Source organism: Polypterus senegalus, chromosome 1, assembly GCF_016835505.1.
Source record: "Polypterus senegalus isolate Bchr_013 chromosome 1, ASM1683550v1, whole genome shotgun sequence".
NCBI lineage: Eukaryota > Metazoa > Chordata > Cladistia > Polypteriformes > Polypteridae > Polypterus > Polypterus senegalus.
In genome coordinates, this window is record NC_053154.1 from 79,975,477 (window position 1) to 79,994,383 (window position 18,907).

The 18,907-nt window shown below is 43.5% G+C and overlaps 1 protein-coding gene across 4 annotated transcripts in view; it reads right to left on the minus strand.

Annotated features, from left to right (window-relative positions):
• atp8b2 (ATPase phospholipid transporting 8B2) overlaps positions 1–18,907 on the minus strand; it is a 131,210-nt gene that overhangs the window by 71,613 nt on the left and 40,690 nt on the right. The window lies entirely within an intron of this gene.

The window sequence follows — 18,907 nt, forward strand, 5'->3', positions numbered from 1 at the left end:
TCATAATACCAAATCAAAAAACAGTGCAAGACTTACTCAGTTTAAGGCAATACAAAAAGTATTAAAAAACCCTTCACTTTCTGCACATTATGTTGAAGATTAAATTTTAAATTAATAAAAATAAATTTTTTGTCCATTAATCTACATTCAATAACCTATAAATGACAAAGTAAAAACATGTTTTCAGAAAAATATGAAAATTTAATAAAAATAAAAAACTGAAATCACCCATTTATTGTAAATATTCTGACTGTTTGGTACACCAAATTGTGTCCTGGGGTGTCCTGCTTATTTTAATTATCCTTTAAGTTTATCTAGAATTTAACTGGTGTCCACCTATGACGAACTGAATTGATTGGACATAGTTTGTAATGGCACACTATAAGGTATAAGGTCTATAAGGTCCCAAAAGGCACACTGCATGCCTGGACAAAAACCATGCCATGAAGTCCAAAGAAACTCTCTCTGGACCTCCACAATAAAATCATGGTGAGGCATAGATCAGAATAAGGGTATAAACCATGTCTAAAGCTTTGAGTGTGTCCCAGAAGCACAGTAGCCATAATAATCGTGAAACAGACATTTTAAACCACCAGGACTCTTGCTAGAGTTAGCTATCTGGCCAAACTAAGAACCAAGCAGGAACACCCTTGGTCAAGGAAGTGACCAATAACTTGATGTCCACTTTAACAAGGTTAGGAGTTATAAATCAAAAATAACAAATTGCTTATAAACAGGCTTTGCACACTCACCTTGATATTCTGTGATCATCACCCTGCCACAATAATGCAGTTAGATTTGCTTGTTCCATTACATATTCAATACACTCCAACACAATGAAACCTAGCATTTTAAGGCATTGGCACATTATGAAGTTACTTCCATGTTTTCATGACACACCGCTATTTTCATTTTTACACAGTCAAAATATTAGGGATCTAGTAGTCAAGAAACGCCGTTTTGGTAAAATGGGCCATTTTTCTTGTTGTACATGCAACTGCTGAGCGAATGATATTAAAGATGACAAGATTATGAGTAACTATTTCTTTATCACTTCATAAAAAAAAATAAAAAAAAATCAGGCAGACGGTAGCACATTAGGACTAAATTGCCTACTGTTTTACACTTGCCATTTATACTATGTAGTCAAGGTTACAAGAGCTGTGTGAAAATCTCTGAATATAAAAAATGAAACAGGGTCACAAACCAGTTGGTCCCAAGATATTTTGCAGAGCTACAGCATTTCATTTCAAATCTAAAATTTACAGTTTTGGAAGCAGTGCTTCCATACCCCCATGGAGGTTTTTTGGATTTTTTTTTTTTTTTATGTAAAACCCCTGCAGTGTTGTTTTTAAATTCTACATTATTTCCGTTAGTGTGGTTGTTGGTGTAAGCCACACATGCTGTCCATGTATGTGCACTGTCTTATAGTTACCTGTTTACAAAAGATAGCAGGTCAGTTTAACTTCTGCTTTTTGGATATGTACAAATATTTTTGATTTGTTGCCTCTTTTTTCTTAATACAATTCTTTCTGTGTATTGGGTTTTGTTCTACAATTTAAAGTGGCTTTGCTGCACAATTGGATTAGAAGATCCTTGGAAAAGGGGCCACTATGGCTCCAAAATGTGTTGGAGATTTTATTCTTGATCCATATACAGTAGCAATCTTACTCAATTTCTTTTTGGAATTGACATAGGTATCATGGCCTCCTAAATTTAAAACTGGAACAGTTTACATCATTCAGTAGACCTTATGAAATCACAATAATCAGGTGGAGATATATATATACTAGCCAAGTGCGCCCAACTACGTTGCACGTGTTAAAGTTGTCTGTGAAGGGCTCCCTGTTTAAACGCAGCTGCCAGTCGTGAACTGGGCCCTTTGTCGCATAGCATTATGATTTTTTATAAGGGAAACAAAACTACAAAAGAAAACCTTTGGATATTGATTCGATAGGAACGGCCTACTCAGAATCACTGTCCGAATCGTAATTATGTGGTGGTGTAGGAACATTTCTGCTTCTGTCCGTTCACAGTCCGTCTCGTTTTCAGGACGCTGTTGTTTCTTTTATCTTCGGCAATCTCATTCTCTAACCAGCCCTCAGGAGTTAACCAGCATAACAATGTCCACTACCCCTTTCGTTATTCCGGCAAATTGTTGACATCTGTGAGTAACAACAATGTACTAAACCGGAAGGTAGTCTACGTATGCGTGGAATTCGCGGACAAAGATCAAGATCTAAATGAAGATCTCTTTAGTTAATTTAAAGCACAACTGTTTAGTTTGAATGTCTGTGTTTTGAGGTCTGACTGGCATACCATAGTCTTCAGTAGTATAAGCCTGGAGGAGATTCTTAATGCAATGCCTATGTTTTAGCTGTCTCTCTAGTGCCATCTAGTGCTTTTTCTAATTCTTCACGGACAAACAAAGATCAAGATCCAAATGAAGATTATATATATATATATAATTCCAGGAATAAACAGGAATGGTTTAACAGGTGGAGGCTACTGACATTTTTCCCTCCTCATCTTTTCTGACTGTTTCTTCACTAGTTTTGCATTTGGCTACAGTCAGTGTCACTACTGGTAGCATGAGGCGATACCTGGACCCTACAGAGGTTGCACAGGTAGTCCAACTTCTCCAGGATGGCACATCAATACGTGTCATTGCCAGATGGTTTGCTGTGTCTCCCTACACAGTCTCAAGGGCATGGAGGAGATTCTAGGAGACAAGCAGCTACTCTAGGAGAGCTGGAGAGGGCCATAGAAGGTCCATAACCCATCAGCAGGACCAGTATCTGCTCCTTTGGGCAAGGAGGAACAGGATGAGCACTGCCAGAGCCCTACAAAATGACCTCCAGTAGGCCACTGGTGTGAATGTCTCTGACCAAACAATCAGAAACAGACTTCATGATGGTTGCCTGAGGTCCCAAATGTCTACTGCGCCCTGTGCTCACTGCACAGCACCGGGGAGCTCAATTGGCATTTGCCATAGAATACCAGAATTGGCAAGTCCACCACTGGCGTCCTGTGCTTTTCACAGATGAGAGCAGGTTCACCCTGAGTATATGTGAAAGACGTGAAAGGGTCAGGAGAAGCCATGGAGAATATTATGCTGCCTGTAACATTGTTTAGCATGACTGGTTTGGTGGTGGGTCAGTGATGACCTTGGAGGCATATCCATGGAGCGACTCACAGACCTCTACAGGCTAGACAACGGCATCTTGACTGCCATTAGGTATCAGGATGAAATCCTTGGACCCATTGTCAGACCCTACACTGGTGCAGTAGGTCCTGGTTTCCTCCTAATGCACGACAATGCCCGGCCTCATGTGGCAAGAGTATGCAGGCAGTACCAGGAGGATGAAGGAATTGAAACAATTGAATGGCCTTCACGATCCCCTGACTTAAACCCAATAGAACATCTGTGGGACATTATGTTTCGGTCCATTAGGCGCCGCCAGGTTGCTCCTCAGACTGTACAACAGCTCAGGGATGCCCTCATACAGATCTGGGACGAAATGCCACAAGACACCATCCGTCGTCTCATTAGGAGCATGCCCCGACGTTGTCAAGCATGCATACAAGCTCGTGGGGGCCACACAAGATACTGAAAAGCATTTTGAGTAGCAGAAATTAAGTTTTTGAAAAATGGACTAGCCTGCCACATCTTCATTTCACTCTGATTTTAGGGTGTCTACACAATTGAGCCCTCTGTAGGCAGAAAACTTTTATTTCCATTAAAAGACTTGGCATCCTTTTGTTTCTAAGACATTGCCCTGTCGTTAATTGTATAGATATCCAACTTCATATTGAGATCTGATGTATCTAATGTGTTTCTTTAAAGTGTTCCCTTAATTTTTGTGAGCAGTGTATATATATATATATATATTTTGTGACAGATGGGGGCGCTATCGCTCCCTTGAACCCTTGTCCACGACTCCAAACACCAGGTAAAAGTCCACAAGTAGACTTTATTAATCTTCCACAGCGCACAAAGCACACTCTCCACCACTATACTCATAAATACAAACACTAATCAGAATAAACCAATCCTCCAGCTCCCAGACGCGTTGACACCCTTCCACCCAGCTCAGCTCGCCGTCTGGGAGCTCCCACAGTCCTTTTATATCTCCTGACCCGGAAGTGTTCCTAATCCCCAGTCCATGTGACTCTCAATCACTTCCGGGTCAGGTACAATTCTTTCTTCACCCGAAGCACGTCATTCCTCTTGTCCACGTGTGCTTCCACGGCGTAGGGAAAATATCCATTATTCCTCCCTGCAGCATCCCCTAGTGGCCCCCATGGCATCCAGTAGGGCTGTGCATAAAAACTACATTGTCCATGATGCCCTGCTGGTCTTCTGGGGACCTCCATACTGCAAGGAGGGCTCCACCTGGCGGCTTGGGTGTATTGGCCGGGATAAACGGCAGGCCATCCATCACTATATATATATATATATATATATATATATATATATATATATATATATATATATATCTCAATATGAAGTTGGATATATATACACATACACTAATAAAAGGCAAAGCCCTCACTCACTCACTGACTGACTCACTGACTCACTGACTCATCACTAACACTCCAATTTTCCTGACTCATCACTAATTCGGTAGGTAGAAGGCTGAAATTTGGCAGGCTCATTCCTTACAGCTTACTTACAAAAGTTGGGCAGGTTTCATTTCGAAATTCTACGCGTAATGGTCATAACTGAAAGCTATTTTTCCTCCATATATTGTAATGGAGTTGAGCTGGATGGCCGTGGGGAGCGGAGTTTCATGTGACATCATCACGCCTCCCACGTAATCACGTGAACTGATTATCAATGCAGTATGTAGAAAACCAGGAAGAGCTCCAAAAAGCGCTGAAGAAAACATGCATTATATAATTGAGAAGGCAGCGAAACAATAAGAAGCGAGCGACTGACATATACAACCATAGTCATGAGTGCTGCTACTTCAGAAACAAAGCACGGTGTAAACCTAAAGTGTAAATTAAGTTCATAGACAGGCTGCCGCTGGCATTTGTAATTTAGTGCCTGCCCATATAAGGCCATCCGTCAGCGGCAATCCAATAGAAACACTGCCGCTAAATATTCACGGGTGAAGGACTGTGCTTATGCAGAGGAAGATGAGATGGTCAGGGTGGTGTTTGGCACAAACTCAGCGAAACTGCGAGAGAAACTTTTAAGTGCCGGGTCTTAGCTAACATTACATACAGCCGTGGACATCACACAAGATTGCACCAGCACAGCTGGGAACCTTCGATGTAAGAACACAAGCAGCTCACGTGAACTGACGCAGTGCACAGACAAAAAGCAACAGTTCCAAAGAGTGCTGAACACAATTGAGAAGGCAGCAAAAAAATATGAAGCGTCTGATACATACAAGCATATTCATAAGTGCAGCTACTGCGGAAACAAAGCACACAGTGGAAAAAGTGAATGTCTTGCTAAAGGAAGACAGTGTAAAAAAAAATCCCGTGCATGCAGTGTGTCACATCTCAGATAAAGAGGAAGACGAGCGGTTTATTGATGCAGTAAGAAACAAATCGATGAATGAAACCACTTATCTTTATAACGATTGACAAACACGCAATGTAACTTGAACACAACACATCGTACAAATACGACCCTGATTGAAAGAAATAATGATAATCAAATCCTTGATGACAGAAACACTCAAACACTCACAAAACAATTACTGTATATTGACAATAATGTTACATTATTTTTAAAATGTTCCCTTTTCTTTTTCATAACTTCTTTAATACACTACTTCTCCGCTGTGAGTATGTACGCGTGCTTCCAGATTCATTTTACCCTCGCATCTCCTTGGTTTGGGACGTATGAAAAAATATGCAGTTAACGCAGAATCATGTTACGTTATTTTTAAAATGTTTCCTTTTCTTGGCACAAGCAAAGCTGAGAAGCTTCGATGCATGTACTCCATAACGCGTTAAAAAAAATTAAACGCATTTAATCACACTTTCAATTCCAAGCAAAGGGGAACTTTTGTCAATGCATGATTTCCTGGTACATCGATTAACACTGATGCACACATCACAGCTACAAAAATGTTAGAGTCGGAATAAAGCACGTTCCTATGACTGATCAGAGGAAAATTTCATTTCAAACACTACCTGAGCGAAGCCTTGATAAAAGCATGGTTTTGTGCACACTGAAAGGCAAGCAAAATTAGATGCATTACAGAAAGCGGACTTTGTGACTCTTACTGGGGATCATTGGACTTCCGTGACCATTAGTAATTCTAATTACATCTAATTACAAAATGTTCAATGATCACACTGTTTTAGCCTAATGTACAAAATAATTTTGGCTAAGGTTACTCAGAGTTTAAAGATTAAGTTGGTCAAATTACCTTTTATGTTTCTGACTAATTTTTTTAAGAAGAAAAACTGCACTTTATGTAGAAATTTTGTTTATTATTATTTAAAGACAATACCATTCTGAAAATGTACTTAAAGTACTTAAACTACCACTTTATTTTTAAGTCTGCCCAATTATAACCAGGGATGATATTTTTGTTAATGTTTTGAATTCAAATGCAGTTTAAAAGCATTTTTTTTTCAGAAATTACAACAGCTTGAGTTTACAATATTCATGTCCATGTCTATTATTTGATTCTGTCGCCCACTAAAACCCTTTTAAATTAAAAAAAAAAACATTTGCGATTTGGGTCAAATTTACGTGTGCGATTACATACGATTAATCAAGATTAATTCTTACACAGCCTCTAATTAATTGGATTAATTCTTTTAATCGAGTCCCATCCCTAATATATATATAGCAATAACTGCAATCAAGCGTTTGCGATAACTTGCAATGAGTCTTTTACAGCGCTCTGGAGGAATTTTGGCCCACTCATCTTTGCAGAATTGTTGTAATTCAGCTTTATTTGAGGGTTTTCTAGCATGAACCGCCTTTTTAAGGTCTTGCCATAGCATCTCAATTGGATTCAGGTCAGGACTTTGACTAGGCCACTCCAAAGTCTTCATTTGTTTTTCTTCAGCCATTCAGAGGTGGATTTGCTGGTGTGTTTTGGGTCATTGTCCTGTTGCAGCACCCAAGATCGCTTCAGCTTGAGTTGACGAACAGATGGTCGGACAATCTCCTTCAGGATTTTTGGTAGACAGTAGAATTCATGGTTCCATCTATCACAGCAAACCTTCCAGGTCCTGAAGCAGCAAAACAACCCCAGACCATCAAACTACCACCACCATATTTTACTGTTGGTATGATGTTCTTTTTCTGAAATGCTGTGTTCCTTTTACGCCAGATGTAACGGGACATTTGCCTTCCAAAAAGTTCAACTTTTGTCTCATCAGTCCACAAGGTATTTTCCCAAAAGTCTTGGCAATCATTGAGATGTTTCTTAGCAAAATTGAGACGAGCCCTAATGTTCTTTTTGCTTAACAGTGGTTTGCGTCTTGGAAATCTGCCATGCTGGCCGTTTTTGCCCAGTCTCTTTCTTATGGTGGAGTCGTGAACACTGACCTTAATTGAGGCAAGTGAGGCCTGCAGTTCTTTAGACGTTGTCCTGGGGTCTTTTGTGACCTCTCGGATGAGTCGTCTCTGCGCTCTTGGGGTAATTTTGGTCGGCTGGCCACTGCTGGGAAGGTTCACCACTGTTCCATGTTTTTGCCATTTGTGTATAATGGCTCTCACTGTGGTTTGCTGGAGTCCCAAAGCTTTAGAAATGGCTTTATAACCTTTACCAGACTGATAGATCTCAATTACTTCTGTTCTCATTTGTTTCTGAATTTCTTTGGATCTTGGCATGATGTCTAGATTTGAGGTGCTTTTGGTCTACTTCTCTGTGTCAGGCAGCTCCTATTTAAGTGATTTTTTGATTGAAACAGGTGTGGCAGTAATCAGGCCTGGGGGTGGCTACGGAAATTGAACTCAGGTGTGATACACCACAGTTAGGTTATTTTTAACAAGGGGCAATTACTTTTTCACACAGGGCCATGTAGGTTTGGATTTTTTTCCCTAAATAATAAAAACCATCATTTAAAAACTGCATTTTGTGTTTACTTGTGTTATTTGACTAATGGTTAAATGTGTTTGATGATCAGAAACATTTTGTGTGACAAACATGCAAAAGAATAAGAAATCAGGAAGGGGGCAAATAGTTTTTCACACCACTGTGTATATGTATACACATACACACACAGTATACATATACATTATATATATATAAACTGCTCACAAAAATTAAAGAAAACACATCAGATCTCAATGGGAAAAAGAAATCCTCCTGGATATCTATACTGATATAGACTGGGCAATGTGTTAGGAACGAAAGGATGCCACATCGTTTGATGGAAATGAAAATGATCAACCTACAGAGCCCTGAATTCAGACGCCCCAAAAATCAGAGTGAAAAATTATGTGGCAGGCTAGTCCATTTTGCCAAAATTTAATTGCAGCAACTCAAAATTGTACGCAGCACTTTGTATGGCCCCTGTGTTCTTGTATACATGCCTGACAACATCGGTGCATACTTCTAATGAGATGACAGATGGTGTTGTGGGGGATCTCCTCCCAGATCTGGACCAGGGCACCACTGAGCTCCTGGACAGTCTGCGGTGCAACCTGGTGGCATTGGATGGACCAAAACATAATGTTCCAGAGGTGTTCTATTGGATTTAGGTCAGGAAAGTGTGGTGGCCAGTCAATGGTATCAATTCCTTCATCCTCCAGGAACTGCCTGCATACTCTCACCACATGAGGCCAGGAATTGTCGTGCACCAGGAGCCACTGTACCAGCATAGGGTCTGACAATGGGTCCAAGGATTTCATCCTGATACCTAATGGCAGCCAAGGTGCCTTTGTCAAGCCTGTAGCGGTCTGTGTGACCCTCCATGGATATGCCTCCCCAGACAATCATTAACCCACCACCAAACTGCTCATGCTGAATGATGTTACAGGCAGCATAATGTTCTCCATGACTTCTCCAGACCCTTTCACTTCTGTCACGTGCTCAGGGTGAACCTGCTCTCATCTGTAAAAAGCACAGGGCACCAGTGGTGCATCTGCCAATTCTGGTATTCTATGGCGAATGCCAATCGAGCTGCATGCTGCTGGGCAGTGAGCTCAGGGCCCATTAGAGGACATGGGGCCCTTGGGTCACCCTCATGAAGTCTTTCTGGTTGTTTGGTCAGAGACATTCACACCAGTGGCCTGCTGGAGGTCATTTTGAAGGGCTCTGGCAGTGCTCATCCTGTTCCCCTGCCCAAAGGAGCAGATACTGGTCCTGCTGATGGGTTATGGACCTTCTATGGCCCTCTCCAGCTCTCCTAGAGTAACTGCTTGTCTCCTAGAATCTCCTCCATGCCCTTGAGACTGTGCAGGAGACACAGCAAACCTTCTGGCAATGACACGTATTGATGTGCCATCCTGAGAAGTTGGACTACCTGTGCAACCTCTGTAGGGTCCAGGTATCGCCTCATGCTACCAGTAGTGACACTGACTGCAGCCAAATGCAAAACTAGTGAAGAAACAGTCAGAAAAGATGAGGAGGGAAAATGTCAGTGGCCTCCACCTGTTAAACCATTCCTGTTTTGGGGTCATCTCATTGTTGCCCCTCTAGTGCATCTGTTGTTAATTTCATTAACACCACAGCAGCTGAAACTGATTAACAACCCCCCTCTGCTACTTAACTGACCAGATTAATATCCCATAAGTTTCATTGACTTTATGCTATACTCTGATTAAAAAGTGTTCCTTTAATTCTTTTGAGCAGTATATATATATATATATATATATATATATATATATATATATATATATATATATATATATATATATATATATATATATATATACACACACAGTATATATATATATATATATATATATATATATATATATATATGTCAGCAACACTCATGACAATGACAAAACAATTACATTGTCAATCATGTTACATTATTTTTAAAATGTTTCCTTTTCTTTTTCATAACTTCTTAACACACTATCTGAAGCGCTGGTATTCTGCTAGTATATATATATATATATATATATAAAAATGTCTTTTGTAATATCCCATATTATCCTTCATTTATTAGCAGGTTTAGGCGGAGTGGTGGCTTTGAGGCTAGGGATCTATTCACAACTGCGTCTTTCAAGAAGTATTTCTTTCTTCTTGATTTCTGAATTCCTTTCTCACCGTTTTCCGCTCCTATTCTTACACACGTGGCAGCAATCTGAAGGTTGCTGGTTAGAATCCCATAAATGCCAAAAGGGACTCTGCTCTGTTGGGCCCTTAAGCAAGGCCCTTAACCTGCAATTGCTGAGCGCTTTGAGTAGTGAGAAAAGCACTATATAAATGCAAAGAATTATTATTATTGTTTATATTTTGCTATATTTTTTGTGACTGTCAAAGCTGTACTGTGACATGGGACTCCATAACAGAACTTCAAAATTACTTTACTGAGATGAGAGAACTATCAGAAACACTCTTTCAATCAGGCATTTATGGCATAGTGGCCAATACCCACTTTGAGTCTGCCAAACAGCATCTAAAGGACTCTTCAAGAGCATGAGTAAAAGATTCTCTTAACTGATGAGGAAAAAAATAATCTCTTTGTGCAGAATTACAAGCATTATGTGTGGCAAAGATCAGGCATTGCCCATCACCTACCAAAGTAGGATGGTGGCAACATCATGCCACAGGGGAGTTTCCCAGTGGCTGGAACAAAGAGACTGGTCAGAATTAGGGAACGATCAATGTGGCAAAATACAGAGAAGTCCTTGAAGAACACAAGATCAACAGTGCACATGATTTCAGACTGAGGTGGCAGATCACATTTAAGCATGGCAATGATCTTAAGTATACAGCCAATATATATATATATATATATATATATATATATATATATATATATATATATATATATATATATATATATATATATATATATATATATATATATATTGTGGCGCCCGCCGCCGGCCGGGGCAGGAGGACGGAGGAGGGCTTGTGCCTCCTCCAGACCGCGAGGCGTCCGTCCTGGTTCTGTTGGGGCCACGGGTTGAGGGCATGGAAGCCCTTCCCTGTAGGGACCCGTGGCCACCGCCAGGCGGCGCTCCGATGCCGGTTTATCCCGTGCGGTTGCCGGTCGGGGCAGGAGCCCGCCGACGCTTGAGGACCGGAGGAGGGTGCCTGCCTCCAGACAGAGTGGGGCGTCCGTCCTGGTTAGGCACGGGGCCTCAGGTACAGGGCTTTGAAGCCCAGCCCTGTAGGGACCGTCGTGGCACCGCCAGGCGGCGCCCGGTGCCTGATTATCCCGGAACCCGACACTTCCGCCACACCAGGAAGTGCGGGGAAGACATTGTGTGGCGCCGGAGAGCTGCCAGGAAGGCAGCCGACACTTCCGCCACGCTGGGCGTGGCCAAGGACGGCGGAAGCACCTGGGGCTCATCCGGGGCATTATTTAAGGGGCCGCCTCCCTCCAGTCATTGGTGGAAGTCGGGAGGAAGAAGGACTGAGCTGGAGAACGTGGACAGGAGGCGGCCAGGAAGCAAGGCACAGGACTGTGGGCCCTGGACTTGGGGGAATCGGTGCAGAAGGCACTGGGGTTGTGAGTGCACGTGACTTTTGTATATTAGTGTAAATAAAGTGTGTTGGGAGCAAAATATGACGTCCGTCTGTCTGTGCCGGGGCCAGGTTTCACAGTGGCGTAGTCGGCAGGATACTCCGCCTGGTTCAAGGCGGGGACCTGTATTGTTAAATCAAAAAATTTCTGTGAACGGCCCGGCGCAGCAGCGACCCACACACTGGCAGCGGGAGCGCCTGCACTAACCAGCTGGGCGTTCGCCCAGAAACCCGCCACCGGACAGCGGGATTGCTTTCCCCGGGTGCGGAGGAGGACTCGACATCGCCGGAGCGCAGCGGGCTCCGAAAGTCGCGCTGTCGGGACGGACAGCCAGGCCGGCGTCGCTACGCAAAAGGCCACACCGAGGCGGGGGCCTCGGCATGACGGATCCGGAGGTGAGTGCCCTGCCCTGCAATAATCGGCCCTCCGGGGTCGGTTGTACTTTGTTTTCTACAGGCAGGGACGAACCGGATCCGCGTCCGTGGCAGGAGCGCGCGGGCCGCTGGCTGACGGCAGCGCGGCGGCAGCAGCAGAGAAGGCTGCGAGTCGGAGCCGCTGCGGCTCAAGGAATCGCCGCAGCCACAACGCGGCGAGGAGGCTCCGCCTCGGAGCAGGGGAGGCAAGATGGCCGCGGGCGGAAGTCCCGCCCGCTGACAGGCACGGGATTGGCGGTGTGTCTTGCGTGCCCGCCGATGATTGGATAGAGGCGGGCCCAAGGAATGCCAGTCTCGGTCGGAGAAGGACCGATTGGGCCAGAGGGAGTGGCCCAGAGGAGGCAGGCGACGCGTGGAGCCGATCGACAGGTAAGCCCACCGACGTCTGTCTCTCTCTTTCCACCAGCGGCTCGGCGCGGCCGGAGGAGTCCTTCGCCCGCCAAGCCGCTTTTGAGGAGTTGCTGCGTGTTCTAGTCGCTCAGTGCGAGCAGCTGATGGAGAAGGCGGTCGCGTCGGGAGTGACACCGCGTGAGACGGAGGAACGGGCGCGGCGCTGGAACGGAGGCAGACAGAACACGGCGGGAGTGGTGAGTGTTGCCGTTCCGTAAAGCAAGGGGGTTCGCGAACATGGCGTGACTGTTTACAGGACGAGCGGCTCAGTAGGCAACCTCCCAACAGCGGATGCGCGGTGCAGACAGCTAGCGCAGGCGAGGCTCGAATATGCAGAAGCGGGTAGGATCGGGGCTGCTGAGTGCCCTGGGTCCTAGCGCCCTGCGCTCCAAGCCTGCAACTGTCTCCTGTCGCTCTGCCTGGGCGCAGAGCGGGGCTGGATTTGAGCTTTGCTGTGCTCAGACCCAGACCGTCAGTGCGCCCAAGAAAAGAAGGAGGAACCGAAGGGTGAATGCGGTTCCTCCGAGGGAAGAAGCCTTGGCGCTGGGTGCGCGCGTCCGAGAAGGGCCGTCCGCACTGCGGGCAGAGGAGATCCCTGGGCGGCTGGGCGAGCCGCCTGCGAGCGTGTGCATGGACGGCGGACGGGCATGGAACCTGCGCGGCGGACTTCAGCAGGCAAGTTGGGGCTGTCGGAGGGCAGGAGCACGGTCGTCACGGAGACCGGCGGGCTCGGGATGAGTGTCCTCGCTGTGCTTCTGGCCCTCTTTTCCTTTATTTTACAGGCCCGAAGCCGCGACGACCGCGGAGGCCGACGCCGGCGGGGACCTGCCCGCCTGGAGCGGGCCCGCGGAGTGCTCCGCCGGGAGGACTACGGTGACCCGCTGGGGAACAGCGGGAAGCGAGCGGCGCAGACCACAGGGGCGTTGCGCGCCGGCGAGGGTGCCGAAGACAGATGTCCCAGGGTGCGTGTTGGACCCTGGGGACATAGTAGGACCCTCGCTGGGGGCGTGCTGCCCTTCGGGTTGTGTCGTTGGACCCACGTGTCCTCGCTAGCGGTGGGGCACTGTGGCCCGGGCGGGCTGGAGCCCGCCGGGGCCAGGGAAGGGCGTGAGGGCTTGTGCCTCCTCCAGACCGCAGGGCGTCCGTCCTGGTTCTGTTGGGGGCCACGGGTTGAGGGCATGGAAGCCCTTCCCTGTAGGGACCCGTGGCCACCGCCAGGCGGCGCCCGATGCCGGTTTATCCCGTGCGGTTGCCGGTCCGGGCAGGAGCCCGGCGGGGCTTGGAGGACCGGAGGAGGGCGAGTGCCTCCTCCAGACAGAGTGGGGCGTCCGTCCTGGTTAGGCACGGGCCCTCAGGTACAGGGCTTTGAAGCCCAGCCCTGTAGGGACCCGTGGCCACCGCCAGGCGGCGCCCGGTGCCTGATTATCCGGGAACCCGACACTTCCGCCACACCAGGAAGTGCCGGGGAAGACATTGTGGCGCCGGAGAGCTGCCAGGAAGGCAGCCGACACTTCCGCCACGCTGGGGCGTGGCCAAGGACGGCGGAAGCACCTGGGGCTCATCCGGGGCATTATTTAAGGGGCCGCCTCCCTCCAGTCATTGGTGGAAGTCGGGAGGAAGAAGGACTGAGCTGGAGAACGTGGACAGGAGGCGGCCAGGAAGCAAGGCACAGGACTGTGGGCCCTGGACTTGGGGGAATCGGTGCAGAAGGCACTGGGGTTGTGAGTGCACGTGACTTTTGTATATTAGTGTAAATAAAGTGTGTTGGGAGCAAAATATGATGTCCGTCTGTCTGTGCCGGGGCCAGGTTTCACAATATATATATATATATATATATGTCAGCAACACTCATGACAATGACAAAACAATTACATTGTCAATCATGTTACATTATTTTTAAAATGTTTCCTTTTCTTTTTCATAACTTCTTTAACACACTACTTCTCCGCATTGGCTGGTATTCTGCTAGTATATATATATATATATATATATATATATATATATATATATATATATATATAAAAATGTCTTTTGTAGTGATTTATTGAGTGTGATTAATGTAATTGTAAGGCTCTTTTGCACACTGGGATTGGTCATATTGTGATTCATTCACCAAACAGTATATAAAAGTGTTTAATGGTATTCTGATTTCCAATATCCCATATTATCCTTCATTTATTAGCAGGTTTAGGCGGAGTGGTGGCTTTGAGGCTAGGGATCTATTCACAACTGCGTCTTTCAAGAAGTATTTCTTTCTTCTTGATTTCTGAATTCCTTTCTCACCGTTTTCCGTTCCTATTCTTACACCGCCGTGGCAGCAATCTGAAGGTTGCTGGTTAGAATCCCATAAATGCCAAAAGGGACTCTGCTCTGTTGGGCCCTTAAGCAAGGCCCTTAACCTGCAATTGCTGAGCGCTTTGAGTAGTGAGAAAAGCACTATATAAATGCAAAGAATTATTATTATTGTTTATATTTTGCTATATTTTTTGTGACTGTCAAAGCTGTACTGTGACATGGGACTCCATAACAGAACTTCAAAATTACTTTACTGAGATGAGAGAACTATCAGAAACACTCTTTCAATCAGGCATTTATGGCATAGTGGCCAATACCCACTTTGAGTCTGCCAAACAGCATCTAAAGGACTCTTCAAGAGCATGAGTAAAAAGATTCTCTTAACTGATGAGGAAAAAAAATAATCTCTTTGTGCAGAATTACAAGCATTATGTGTGGCAATGATCAGGCATTGCCCATCACCTACCAAAGTAGGATGGTGGCAACATCATGCCACAGGGGAGCTTCCCAGTGGCTGGAACAAAGAGACTGGTCAGAATTAGGGAACGATCAATGTGGCAAAATACAGAGAAGTCCTTGAAGAACACAAGATCAACAGTGCACATGATTTCAGACTGAGGTGGCAGATCACATTTAAGCATGGCAATGATCTTAAGTATACAGCCAAGTCAATGCTGGCTTCAAGATAAATCTCTTGACTGTTCTTGAGTAGCCTAGCTAAAGACCAGACTTAAACCCAATAGTACATCTGTGGAGAGACCTGAAGATGGCAGCTTACAAATGCCTCCCATCTTATCTAACAGAACTTGAGAGAATCTTCCAGGAAGAGTGGTGTAAGCTGTCAGAGTTCAGGTGTGCAAAGTGTGTATAGATTTACCAAAAAGACTCAAAACAAATGTAAATGCTGCAAAAGGGTCATCTACAAAGTACTGACTTAATGGTCAGAATACTTATATGAATGAGAGATTTCAGTTTTGAGCTTTAATAAATTTGCAGTAATTTCTGAGAAAGTTTTTTTCACTTTGTTATTATGGGCTATTGAGCTTATATACATATATTTCTAATTTAAAGAGTGCAGAAATTGATTGATCTGAATACATACTGAATCCACTGGAATATCTATATGTATAATACTAAGAGATTGGCAAAGCTACCAAAGGTACCATTTTGAGATTAGAAAATTGTCTAGATACAACACAGGCACGGGAGCCCCAGAATGGTTCTCTCTACAAAAAACTGTCCACACATTTCATATAAACTAAAAATGAAAACAACAACCACTGGGAGCTTCTGTTAGGTTGACATTCTTACTATGTAATAAAAATATTAAAAATAAATAACACTTAATGGCTGACCAGCGCAAAAAAAATGCAGAGATAGCCTGTTGTAAATTACTTCAGATTCAATGTAATACCTGCACAGGAAATAACTATCAAAGAATTTCTAGTTACAATACACATTTTAACGGGTATGCACATTTACAAACACACAAGACAAGACTTCTAAAACTTCATTTTAATACAATTTTACAAAAATATAAAAAGTTGTATTTTTTGATTTGTTGATTTCCAGATCTTAATAAAGGCGAAATAAAATCTGATTTGACTTGTCATCATTTTATCATATACATACACAAGTTTCAGTCAAGCTTGTTTGGGTAGCTAATAGCTATGTTGTCCCAGTATGTCATTCAAATACTTCTAAAAGGTTGTTAAGGTTTCTCCTTTAACTAAGGCTATTTTCACACTACTACATTTCCATTAAGTAAATGCATTGTTAAACAAAAATAACCACTGTCCGCACATGTGTTTTCAAATCGTATATGAAAGTATCTCCGCTCACACTAAACCAAAAACACAAATACACGGCAAATGACACGGGCGTTCATCTGGGCATGCCTATCTCAGCGGGAAAATCCTTTACGAGATGGTAACACCGCCAACAATGGGATTTATTGGAAAACTGTAGCAAATGATAGATTTTTCTACAAAATGGGCAACAAGCAAATAATTTAAGTCTCTAGTCTTTTTTCTTACTAAATTAAGAATGATTGTGACTACTCCCTTCTTTGATGTTGATGTTTAAAACCCGATTATTTCTGACATGTACTAACAACCGATTTTCTATCATATGCATCTTTCTATAAGGTTATGTAGCCACTGATACAACATTCCCCACCATCATTTTGATTTGGGCATGATTTAGTAATTTCAACAATATCATAGCCCTACAACAATGCTATCACTTTTAAATACAGTATTGTATTTTGTAAACCTCTTAAAAATTATATTTTACTTTTTGTACTTTTGGCTGAAGGTTGATCCTAGAGGTTTTTTGCTTATAAAGATAATACTTTCTATTAAAATATTCTACTGAATATTTAAAATAAACACACTATGATGGTCTTAGATATTCAAATACTCTATTAGTTAACATTTGGTAAAGTAGTTTTTGTTTGGATATGTGAAAGAACACAGGATTACGGTTAGTAGGGTCATCTTTTGAAACAAGTGGCTGGTGAAGAAAGAAATATTTAATTGTGTGCCGAAGTTGTGTAAAAGTTGTGTAAAAACATTATGATGCCTTTATTATGTGTATATTTTTTTTTTTTTTACCAAATTTAAATAAACTGGAGTGGCAAAAGTTTTTCAGATTTGTCCATTATTTTCTTCATCGCACATAGTGAAGCCATGCAAGTGTGACACTTTTTCTATAATCATTTCCAGTTGTCTGCAGAAGAGAAACAATTCACATTTCGGCAGGCATGTTCAACAATGTCAATAACAGTAACAGAATAGGACTGGTCAAGGTTAAAAGGATATGCAATTGAGATCAAGTATGAACCGGAGAAGAAAGGCAACAATTCACATCTGCATACCATCGTTTAATGGAGTTGCTTGTGACAGCGATAGGAAATCTTGTGTAAAAAATGACACAGGCTTTTACAGTACAGTATATCAATCAAAGAAAAACCAAGGAAAGACAAAAAGCATTACATGCACAATGATTAAATAATTAAAATGCAATGCTCAGTGCATTCATTCAAGGCACTTCTTGTGTTAAAATTTAGAGGGCTCAGTGTGCAACAACACCAGGAGACCATGCAGCAGAACTCAGGAAGCGTTTCTGGGCTTGGCTAAAAAAGAAATTTTAAAGCCACCTCAAGCCAAAGGAGATTATTCTACACTCCTCCTGACTAAAACAAAACTTTACCAGCAGAATGTAAAAGACCAGAGCATTAGGGATGGGGTGAAAAACTGCAGTGCAATACATGGTAGATGATCAAGTGGACAGTCACCCCACATCACAGACAAAAGCTTTAAGACCTACACTCGTCATTCTATCTGTTTACACCCTAGGATTGCTGGGACTCCTTAACACCATGGAATAAATCTGACCTAGAGCATTAATTGGAACCTGAACCAATCCACTGTTATAAGATACTAGCGGACACCCGCTGTAGCATACGGCAGTGTAAGAATAGGAATGGAAAACGGTGAGAAAGGAATTCAGAAATCAAGAAGAAAGAAATACTTCTTGAAAGATGCAGTTGTGAATAGGTGTTTTGCTGAAGATGACAGATAATGAGTCGAAAGATCTAATCTCATAAAGAGGTTGAATTACAGCTTCACCACCATAAACTCCAGATGTTGCCATGTATTCATAGTACTCCCGACTTGTTGTGATAACTCGACTTACGTTGGAAAAAACAACAGGAAGAGTGTCTCCAAATCTGTCCCAATGTGATGCAATGAAATCTACTTCCCTATGTCGTAGTGAGAATGCATTGCCTTCGTCAACCGTTTGTGTCAAGAAATAACCCACTCATAGGAACAGGCAGTTAGTTGCCAATCCCGGAATAGAGATGATGTTGTACAAAAACCTGTTGACAGAGAAGATACTGTCATTCATTTTATAACAAAGGCTTAGGAAACAACCGTCGCAGTAAATGCTGCGTGGGCTGCGTGTGGACAGGACCGTGTTTGAAGAGAAAGCAGGACGAACCAGAAGAGAAATATATATAAGAGATTTAACACCTTTCTCCCTTGACAAAATCCAAGAGTTGCCCTCAGCTTCATTCTTTTATAAATGCAGATTCCTGCTGTGCAACAATGAAGCCACACAAAGGTTAATTTGAAGGCTGACAA